Source organism: Athene cunicularia (genome assembly GCF_003259725.1).
Source record: "Athene cunicularia isolate RWA chromosome 2 unlocalized genomic scaffold, athCun1 chr2_part1, whole genome shotgun sequence".
Classification (NCBI taxonomy): Eukaryota; Metazoa; Chordata; class Aves; order Strigiformes; family Strigidae; genus Athene; species Athene cunicularia.
Genome location: NW_020799095.1, coordinates 51920223 through 51931963, shown reverse-complemented (window position 1 = coordinate 51931963; position 11741 = coordinate 51920223).

Genomic DNA, 11741 nt, shown 5'->3' with positions numbered 1-11741 from the left:
CTCCGCCCGCTGCTCCTCTTCCCTTTCCCCTGCGCCTCCCTCCCGCCTCCCCGGGTTTGTTTACAGCCGCTACTAGGAGAGACTGTTACACGGAGCTTATTTTGGGAGCTGGCGATGACTAACGAAGTTAAAAGGAGCTTAGTACAGAAAACAACCTTATTTTTAGACGGCTGTTGTTTCAGTGGATTATTGTAGCAAAGGCACCCTGGCCGGTTTGAAAAGCCACTTCCCAGATGCCAAGTCCTTTCTTCTGCGCTGCCGCCGAGGCGCGCACACCTGGCCGGCCCCTCTGCGTTGTTTGCCTCGCTTTCCTGCATCTACTGGTTAAACCCTACCCGTAATTGCTATGGCTACAATTGGTCTTAATTTGGACCTTCCGACACACAAACCTACAACTTCCACAGAAGAAAAAAAAAAAAGAAAGAAAAAGAAAAAAAGTCTTAGAGCATTTGCAGCAATTTACAGTGACATCCAGTGCCAAGGTCAGCAGGGACCTGGAATGGGATCCCCCTTGTCTTTTGAGGCAGGGCCACCTCTTCTGTGGCACTTCTTTGCCTCTGGGATGCAAGATGAAGGAGGCAGGTCTCCGTGTTGAGCTTCATCTCAAGTGGTGCCCTGGGCGGCTGGGTGATGGCGCTGCCCACTACAGCCGGTGTGTGGGGAGAGGTTGGCAACGCAACGGGGAGATGCAGCTGCTCCCACTGCTTCACTCCCTGTCACCCCTCTTCTCAACGTGCGGTAGCTCGGGCACTCAAACCAGACATGGGGCCCCCTGTGTCCAAGGCTGCTCCTCAGACCAGCCCTAATCCCTTGTGGGTAAGTCACAGCGGAACTGCTGGGAGCTCAGCAGGCTTTGCTCCACAGGACACACAGGGCTGAGCAGACGTGTGTCCCAGCAAAAAATGCTCCCCTGCCACTGGTGCTGGACCAGGCCGTATCTCATCCCCCTTCACCACGGTGCAGCCGGCCTTCTCCAGCTTTCCACACGAGCGCTTCCACTGGCCCCTCTTTTATCACGGTCCATCTCTGCCTCAGAGCATTGTACGGGCTCCCTGGGCAGACCCTCTCCATCCACGCATCCCACAGCAAGAAGAAGGGGGCAAGACGGTGCTCCCATTCCCTTGTGCTGCAGCAGAGGCAGCTGTTCTTGAAAACAAAACACTTGCTGCTTTTAGCCAGTAATTAGGTTAATTGCCAGGGAGAGTTTGGTTGCCCCGCTCACCTTTCCGCCTTGGCTTAGACTGAGCGTGCAGCAGCTTGCGTGGCCCAGGTCAGGCTGAGAAACTTGTCCGTGTGGCTGCCTGCCGAGGTGATGCTTGTGGGAGGCCGTGCAGTGTGACTCGCCCTCATGGGATGCAGCAGGACCGAGGCAAGAGTTCGGGAAGCAGGGGATGTAGTGCAGTGGGGACCAGTGCAGGCCACAGGGCCTCCATCTTAGGCATAGCCTCTTCGGGTTCCTGATGATTTTCAACAGCCTTGGCAGCAATCAGTTTGTACTGGAGAAATCACCAGAAGAAAAAAATCTGTATCGTAGAAGGAAGGAGGGCAGGAGTAGGAAAGGAGCTTCGCTCCCTCTTCCCACCCAGCTGTGGGCTCAGTGAGGAGCGCTGCCAGAGCACTGTGGTGCTTTGCATTGTCGGCGCTTGCTGGGCTGTGCCTCTCCAATGCTGGAGCTGCCTGTGGCCCCTGGAGCTGGTGTTGGCTTGGCCGTCTGACACATGCTTCCTTTGCTGCGGGAAGGAGTCAAGTGCTGCAGGCTTGAATGGGCACTTTTTGATCGCTTTTTATCCCTTCTGTTCATCTGTGCAAGCAAAGCTGTAAATCTACCCTCTGTCCCCAGCTCTTGCATGTAAATGTAGTGCTATCCTTGAAAAAAAACACCCCCAAAACCTGCAGAGTATTTATACAGGATGTTTTAATCACCAAAGAGCCTGATTTATGCTCATTAGGTTAGTTTCACATTATATGAAGTGGTGTGAGTGTGTGTATTCCCTCCTGCATTTTGCTTTTCTCTCCTTTTCTTTGGGCCTCCGCAGACTGGGAGGGATGGTTTACATGGAACTTTGTACACAGCAGCTCAGCATTTCTCAGAGAACCTCAAATTCAACCAAAAGGCCTTTGCTCTCGCCTCACAGGAGGATACAGGTTAGTAGCACAGCACAGCAAACAGGCAGGGCTGCTGTTGCTGACTTGCACCCTGACCTGCTTGCAAGATTTGGGACAAATTGTTTCTCTGCATGGTGTCCATGGTAAAATGAGAATCTTTCAGCTTTGTCTGTACAAAAGTGTTCTGAAAGCATGGCCAGGAGGGATTTCTCTCTCCACTGTTTACCAATATCACATATTTTCTTACAATAAATGCACAGAATCCCATAATCCAAGATACAGATCAGAGAAAGCCACCCATGCTCTGCACAGAAATTTGTTCTGTTTTGGGCTTCTTGTCCTTACAGCCTTTTTAATCTCACATATAAAATAATGGCCATCTCCTCGGGGTCTGCGCGCCCATCTTTTGGGTCTTGGCAGCTTCAAAAGCATCAGCATCTGTTCAGAGTTTCATTCATTGTAACAAAAGATTTATAAGTCTCAAGCCTCCCTAACCAAGTCCCTAATTAAAGTCTTTCTAATCCCCTGCTTTGAAAATTGTAACAAGATTTGCTGGAAAGTGAGGGAGCACATGGCCGGTGTTAGTGGCCGGTACCACACCATTTTGAAAGCACATCCATGAACCTTTCGAGCAAGGCACAGATTACACCCGAACAGCAGCCAGCTGCTGCTCAAAGTCCCCCAAAGTTAGAAGTCGATGCAAAGGCAGGGGCTGGGCTCAGCCTCCCATCCCCCAGACACAGCCTCCTTCACAGGCTGCCAGAAATCATTTCACCACTTTTAAGGTGCATTGCACTTAGCAGGACAAATGCCAGAGGAGGAATTTTGCGTGCTTGAATAATGTTGTAATTTACCTTATAACTGGTCTCATTACAATGTTGAGTGCTCTGTTGATTTACCTGGCTTTTGATTTAGTGGACTCTTTTTTAAACGACTGTTTAGGAATGCAGCCAGGGACTGCAGGCAAAGGACCTTAAACCTTTGTGGAGCTACAGTCACCCATTCAGACACCAGCTTTTTAAAATCAAGACGGACATCAGACAGCCACACCAGACCCATATACAGAAAGCTGCAACTGAATTAAACTGAGACATTAGTTCAGAGAAATAATTTTGTAATGATACATGCTGCATCCGTGCAGCTTTGTTTCCTTTTGGGTTTGCCCATTCTTCAAACCCGAATTGCAGGTAGGTACGTGCCTTGTGCTCTGGGCAGGCCCCTCGCTGCTGACCAGGGTCAGTGTGCAGCATCTCCTCTCCACTGCTGGTCCAGACTGAGGTGGGTGCCCGCAGTGGGCTGAATCCTGGCTCTGTTCCATGACTCTGGGAGTCCCACCATGGCGATTCAGGTACTCCCTTCCCATCACAAAATGACCATCAAAAGTGAAAATACAGATCCTCTGAATTTCTTCCTGAGATGTGCAATACAGTGGGTGGTTAAAAAAATAAGAGCACATATAATGCTCTGTTTGCAAAATTGTACTAAAGAATTGGCAAATTTTTGTACTTGTTCAGTATAGACAGACTTGCAAAGGAGCAGCGACAAAGTTTTCTACCAGACAACATATTTTAGCTCCAGAAATATTTCATGTGTTTCAGACTTCCCCAGCTGCTGTTACAGAGGGTGGTAACAAGTTTTTTGTCTCACTCAAAAATACTTAATGAAGGAAAGGCTGGTTGGGCACACAGGGAGTCAAGCTGGCAGCAGAGCAGACCCTTCTTTGGGGAAAGGGGAAACGTCAGATTTATGATGTCTGTGGGAGACTGGGACCCATGGTAGGTATTAGATGTTCCTACACACTGTGGGGATGGTGGCTTTCACCTCATCCATCCTCCAAGGCGCGAGATCGCACCTTCATTTTCAGGCAGTGCAAAGCAGTTTTCTCCAGATGTCTATGTTTCATCTGTAGGAGTGGGGTTGCTGCAAGAGGCTTTGTGGAAGCAGTGACCCAGGAGGAGGGATGCGAGGCCTGGGCTGGCTGCGTGTGCAGCAGTGCTGCCTCACCCAGCCGCTCAGGGGCCAGCAGCTGAGCCTGTGGTGGTCAAGAGTTAGGAAAGGCTGCGTGTGGCGCATCCCACTGCAAAAGGGGATACTCTACATCCCCTGGAATGTCTGCTTTTAGTGACAGGCCCCTGTAATTCCTTCTCATCCTCTCCCCTCTGCTGGTAGCTGGTCCCTGAGTCCTTCTACCCCTGCAGACAGAGGAGACCTAGACTGATCTGATTGACACCAAAGGCAGAATGTGTTGAGTTGTGGTCACAACCAGCTGCTCTGGGAGCCCACACATGTCCTTAGCTGTTTTCTAGACAGGGGCCAAGACACACAGTACAGTAGCATCTCCTCGTGGAACCAAGGGTCCTGATGCACAAACCAGGTCTGGCGGTGAAGTACCCTTTGTAGGCTCCCTCAGGGACTGGCCTGTTTTGGACTATAAGTTCAATGCCAAGAACACTCTGGTTGCTACATGAAATGGGTGACCTGATATGAAGTCTTAGACTCCCCAGCTGTAGCATGAGCCCTCTTTTCCAAAATCTCAGCTGCGCCATTATTTACTTGTTGGGCTGCTGCTACCCCTACTGCTCTTCAGCACCAGCCCAACTCTTTTCCTTCATCAGTTTCGTCCTGCTCTAGCTCATTAAACTTGCATTTAAATGTGCTATTGGTTCTCCCTGTGTGAATAACCTTCCATTGTGTAATATTGAATTCCTTTGTATTAGCCTGTTCCCCCAGCGTCTCCAAATCCTCCTGTAGTCTGGTGCATTCCTGAAATTTATCAGCAGCCTCCCCTCCTATCATGATGTCATCTGCATCTGGACACCCAGCATATCGTGCCAACCTTGGGCTCATTTGTACAAAAAACTCTTAAACAGAACAAGTCCCGGCACTGAGCCCTGGGAGATCTGGCCTGTTAGTTCTCTTCGTGTGCACCGTCCTATTTATTGCACTTCTCTCTTCTCTAACCCAAGTTTATCCTCCTAATATCGATACTGCAACACTTGTATACTTTTTACTGACCTCATTTTCTGATGCAGAGTCAGTAACCTTGTTAAACGCCAGCAAACACAAAATCATTGCTTTAAACTTTTCTGGGCTCACCTTCACAAACTTTATGAATAGGATTTGGACTACTCTAGCAGCAATTTTGACTATGGCTTCTTGTGCCAGATGCCTGTAAACACAAGTCCTTGCTCCCCCTTTCCCCAGTACTTTCAGCATGATAGGACAACTCAGGGGATGAGAGGTATTGAGGGACAAAGGAAATATTTTCCAGGTGATAAAATGAGGTGCCAAGGTTTGGTTCACTCACTTGTGGCTACGCACTGTTGAGGAGCATCCTTTACATTTCATGTAAGGTAGGTAATGACGAACTACAACCCAATGCTGTAAAGCAGTATACTCTCCTCCCCTCCTATTTACACCAAACATCGAGCTGCTCAGTGTTTCCAAAGACAGTGGCCTTGGACAGGGATGAAACTCGGAGCTTTTCAGCCTAAAAGATGAAATGACAGGAAACTGTGTACTGTTGCAGATGAAGGGTTATGATGGAGATGCTGAATGCAGCTGTCTCCAGCTGCCTGCAGGGCAGGGTACTACTTCAACAGTGATGGCAAGTTTCAGATACGGTATTCAGCGGTACCTAGGTCATGACTGAACCGCATAAGCTTCACTTTACCAGGGGAATAACGAAAGGCTGGCAAGAGATTGGGCTTTTAACATACACCTTTCCTTCTTCACAGCTTGCATTGTATCTGCATTGTCCTTTTCACACCATACTTCATGCACAGTGGGTGTTTTCTTTATAGAGATGATTTGGTCAAGGGGACCAGCACCCTGAAATGGATTGCCAGACTCCTGTAGTTTGGTCAAGGATGTAAGTGTATGGTTCTTCATGTAACAAAAAGACATAAGAGCCCAATGCCTTTGTTCCATTAGCTAATGGCAGCATTCCTGTTTTGTGACATCCCTGCATGCTGAAATAGCTATCTTGAAGAACAAATGTTCAAAATTAAAATCTTCTTGAGTCAAGCTTCCTCATTAGCAGCCTGCCTGGCTAGACTCTACCTTATTATTTTTTGCTGGTATGTAGCTGTAAAGAGAAAACCAAGGAGAAAAATAGGCAATTAAAATGCATTAAATTGATTTCCAAATGAGTATGCAGAACCAGAAAGTCTCTGGAAGAACCCCATTCTTCTCTTGCATCTGTTGCTGTATGTGAGAGTGCAAATTCACTAGCAACTAGAACAAGACACATTTGCAAACATTAGTAGGATCAAACTACCTAGGATCCCTTGGTCAAGTCTCTGAAAACTAAATGTGTTAAGTCATTGTAGTTGCTTGGCACACATCACATAGCAGGACTTTTCAAAAGCCATGCAAAAGTTTTTCAGTATGAACTACTCAGCCCTAGCAGTTCAAACATGAGACTCTCAGCTCTGCAAAGCCAGAGAATCATTTTCCTCATTGTTAACAAAACCACCAGAAAGCACCTCACAATTCCTCTGCTCTAAACCACGTTCCAGTGCAACACTAAAAGTACAGGCATTATGAAACCACACAACCGCCTGACACTGGGCTCTGGGTCTGCGCTGCGGCTCAGGTCTCATCAACAGACTGTTCTATCTCAAGTTAATGCAGGTATATCAAATGCAAGCCTGGAGCAGTTAAAGAAAACCATGATGATGATACAAATTAATCTCTTCCTCTGTGCTTCCAGGCCTCTGTCTACTCCCTTCCTCCCAAGAGTCCAATTAAATTTATTTTGAGGTTGCTTTTTAAGCACACTAAGTAAGTTACAAAATTAAAGAAGCCTCTCAACTGTGGTGTGTGAGAAGGAGGCTCCCCACAGACATGTGTGTGGTGCAAGGGAAGACAAATTGCACAGATAGATAGATGCAGACAGCAATGCATTTGTTAAGCTAAGAGGTAGAGAAATGGCAGGCTGGATCTATCCACCAAGCTTATTCTGGGAAAGGCAGGTGTGAAAAGACAGACCAAAGACAAGGGCTGAAACTTGGTTCATGGGACAGTTTGGGAGTTCTGCTGAAGAATCTGTTACTAGAGCTGAGTCTCTGAGATTAAAGCCACTTGGATTTACTGCTGAAGGGATGCTGCCTGCTTGCTGCCCAGCACTGATGCACCAAGCTGTCCGTAAGAGCTGTGCCACAATGAAATACTTTTCTTGGTGTTTCTCAAGTTACATGAGTCAAAGCTGTCAAGTCTGGAAGTCTGGGATTTGGCTCCAAGTTTTGCTGGATGCACTCCAATAAGTGAATGCAGACTGATTTGACAGAAGTGGCCAGTAACTTCTAGCAAGACAAAGAAAGGCCATTCCCACTCACACATAGCCTCTGCTTCCACCCCTGGAAAGCTCCTCCACTTGTTGCTGGGCTGCAGAGGTCCAGTGCTGTATGGAGGTCTGGAGGCTCCTGTCTCCGGTCACTGTTCTCCAAGTGCCAACAGGTATAGTGACCCAAGGGATTAGAGGCCCCAGAAATTGTGCACACACAGGCACATAGACATATACATAATGATCTCCTCCATTTGGAGTTCATGGCTGGCTAGACTTGGTGATCTCAGAGTAAAAATTTATCTTGAGGAGGGATCTAAAGGTGGTTCAGGGTGACTGAATACAAAGCCTAGTAAAAGACTCCTACTTATATCCTGGGGCTGGCTTGGATGAACAGCCAAGTTAAGGTTTAAGGCTGGTATCAGTGGTAGGTCAGAGAAGGGTAAGGGCAGGGTAGTAAGAGATCAGCTTGGGATAAGTATGGAGGGGTCAAAGCATGAGCTCCCAGTTCAGTGATGACGGTCCTTCAGGAACATTGGTGCAAAGATCGGGAGTATGGCAGGATTAGGCAGAGGAAGGGCTGCCAGGATGTTGGTTCATGGACCCAACCACAATGCTGGGTCTGGCACAGCAGTCCTGTGGACTTTGGTGATTCAGAAGTGGTGATGAGGGGAATGTCCAGCTGAGATGAAACATTCTGCCCTGCTAGGAGCACAGGAATATGTTGCTTCTGATGGTTGGCCCTACTGGCCAGAAAATCTGGCAAAAAGTGGCTAATGCAGTCCTTGACGTGAAGTCTGACCTGAGCCAGCTGCCGCCATGGCTACTGAAATGTCACCCACAGGTTATCACAGTAAACGCTACCTGAGGTAGTTTTCTCTTAAGGGCTTTTTCTCCTCTCATCATCCAATTAAAAGTTCAAGAAAAAACACAAACTTGCTTTAGAGGGAGAAGACTCTGAACGCCAAGATGTTCATTTGAAGCCAGCCTGGATGGACTGCTGTCAGAAACCCCTCTACCTTTCAACACTTGTGGTGATAAATTAACCTGTCAGGCAGAGACTCCATCCCCAGTCACAGATGTTGGGGTGATGGTGTTTGACAATGACTGCACCGGAAATAAATCCTTTCTATAATAGTGATTTCTGTCTCATCTGGAAGATTTAAGACTATCCATTAGGGAAACTTTTCTTTCCAATACTACTGAAACACAATTTTAGAAAACGAGCACTGTGTAACTTGCAAGGAGAGGATTTTTTTGTTGGTTGTGATTACAGTGGTTGCGGGATTTTACTTATTTGTTAGCCTCCACTGCCCCCTTCTGGCTTTTGTGAAAATACCAGCTTTCACAAGAAACTCCTGCAATTGCCTTAGAAACAAAATACTAAGGCAAACCTCCCGTATCTGCTGATGTTGACTCTCACCTTCTTAAACGCATCAGTAATTCAAACAGAACCCGAGACCAGTTTTGGAAAGCGCGGATGCTGAATTAGAAGGGAAAGGATGCAGGTGCTGCTTCCGGCTGGGGGGGCCTGTGAAACCCTGCTGGCCATGGAGAGCTGTACAGTTGTTCTCTCTGCCTTTGACGCCCTAGCAGTAGTTTGCAGCTATTTCAATCATAACGCTGTGTTGAGAAACCTCAGTTCGATTGTGCTTTCCGTGGACAGGATTAACAAGCATTCAAACGGTTCAGGCGCTGGAAGACAGGCAAAGCAGAGAACCAACAGCCAGGCTCTGGCAGGGGAACTGATGGGGTAGTGTACGGGGGAAGAGCAGGAGCTAGGACCCGTTCAAAGCAGCACCAAGCCAGGGCAGCAAGTCAGACCTTGGAGCAGGACAGAAGTCCCTGTAGATGTATCTCCTGTACTCAGAAGTGCACATATTTGCATAAGATTGCAGTTAATCAGGAGAGTGAGAAGAAAATTGAGTGACAGGTATAGAATTACACTGAAGTTAATCAACTAACTTCTAGAGTGACCATTCCTGAATATAGGTAAAAATCACACTGTATTTTTGGAAAAAAACCCAACCACAAGTAAATCAATCTCCAAGCTAAAGGGCCACTCAAACAGAAGTACAATGATCCAGTCTTGGGTTAAAAATGAAGCTCTTCCTTCAAGGCTCTGTGGAAATGGCACCATCAAGCCCACATATACCCATGATTTTAAATCAGCAGGTCTATGACCTTGAGGAAAGCCCTGCCTCCTTGTAAGAAAAAGGTACTATTTCTTTCCTTCCAAGTCACTTAGGCAAGGTCCTAGGACCTTTCTTCTTACACAATGGCTCTACCCCCATCTCACTATTGTTGTCATCATTCCTCACTTCTATCCATTCTCAGTAATGGCAAAACTACTCCACTGTCATATCTTAATTAATTAGTCTTAATTAATCAAAGGGCCTCTTTCTCTCTCCAAATAACCTTTATGATCTTCTCCAGCATCTTGCTCAGGGCCCATAATGTGATACCAACAACAATTATCTATTTGCTGCTCCTATACTCTTTATTTCCTTTTGACTGATCATTTTGGTTGACCAGCTTGAGATCTGTCAAGAGACTGAAGGCTTGAACAGTGAGTACTTAGCATTTTTTTTGGAAACCAGGCTCCTACTGACACAGCAAACATCTTAAAAATAGTAGTATTTAAAATCACCAGTGACTCCTGGTGGAGACCTCCTCCAACTGTGAATAGAAACTGTTGTATGGGCAAAACCATAGAAATTATTAGTCTTTTCCCTTCATCTGCCTCACATCTCCTAAATTCTTAGTTCCTACCTCAAGTTTTGATACTGACATTGAAATTTGCATAATAGGAAGCTGTATTGCAGACTCATAACCAGCTCCTGTTTTTTCTTTCTCTTAAGAAGAGATATGGTTCCCACATTTTTCATGCCTTGGAAGAGTATCAAACCAGAAAAGGAGGGATGCAAAGTAGAAGAGCCGGGAGATGTCTGGGATACAAACAGGACTGGCAGGTAACAAGAGAGACTATAGAGAGGCCTTTGTTTTTCATGTTTTCCTTGAGTTGCCGGAGGGCTCTTTATCTGGTCTTCTCTCCAAAATTTCTCCCTTAGCTGAACTGGCAGCACATGTGCTGAATTCAGTTTGCCTGAAAGCAGCTCAGCCCTGAGAAGCTGCTTGATCACACTCTTCACATGATCACCCGATGAGTCTCTCTCATGGAATTTGTGTCCCATCTTTAAAAATAAATACAACATAAATAATTGAAGCCTTGACTATAGTCACCAACCCTGACCCACATGCAGATGTGACTATGCTTGAGTCAACAGCTACGAGATCAGCAGGCTGATTTCAGAGAGGCCCTAGACATCCATGTTACTCAGAGAACACAAGCAAGAATGGCAGGAAGGCGCTGAGGAATGGCTAGGGCAATGAGATGATCTAGAAAATGGCTTGCAAGAAGACCAGCTCACATGTGAGAGCTCCTGATGTCCCCAGGGTGGCTGCAAGAGCAGGGTCTGGCTTCAATCCATGTCAAAGCAGCATGCTGTGCTTAGGGGATGTGCCTCCATGCTGAGCATTGGGTGGTGGCACGGGACCAGACCCATACACTTGGCTTAGAGCTCCTTCAAGACAATTGCAAGCAGCCTTCTGATTTTTTCCCCAATGGACTGTGAGCCACAAGCTCCCTCTGCTAATCATGGCAGGCAGCAAAGGAGCTGGGTACAGGGTAAAGTAAAAAAAGCAGGAATTCAACACTTTCTAACAGTACGTCCTTTCCTGCCACGCTGGTGAACTGCAGGTGGAAGCTGTGGAAAGCTGCACTGATCCCACAGCATGGTGCTGCCTGGATGTTCCACCACAGCCCACCACATATGGCGGGGGGTGGGGGGCGAGGGTAGAGGGGATGATTTTGTTGTGTCTCAGGCAAAATTGTTTCCCCACACGCTTTCCTTTTCTTCCCCAGCCTTCCGCCTCTGAAGGCATTTCCTGTGGCTGACCAGAACATGTGAAGTTCTGCAGTTTTAGGCATCTCTGCTCCCATGCCCCAAAGGAGCTGCCGCTAGGGTAGGATTTGCTTTAAGATGCCCTTTCCCTGATCCTCCGCAAGTGAGATCCATCACTCACCGTGCTGGTACGACTGAGCTGGCAGAGTGAGTTACCTGCACGTCAGGAAGAGGGACTCTCACGCTGCGGAATACCCGATCAGTGACTCGGGCCGGCTCTGTGTTACAGCTGAGCTATAACCTCATTCTCCTGCCTCACCTGCCATTTCCAGGTAATTGCTTTTGGACAGATGGTAAGCCAGTAGCATGGTTATGTGACTATCAGCTTGGCTTTCTTCCTACTCCCCCCCCCCCCCCCCCCCCCCCCCCCCCCCCCCCCCCCC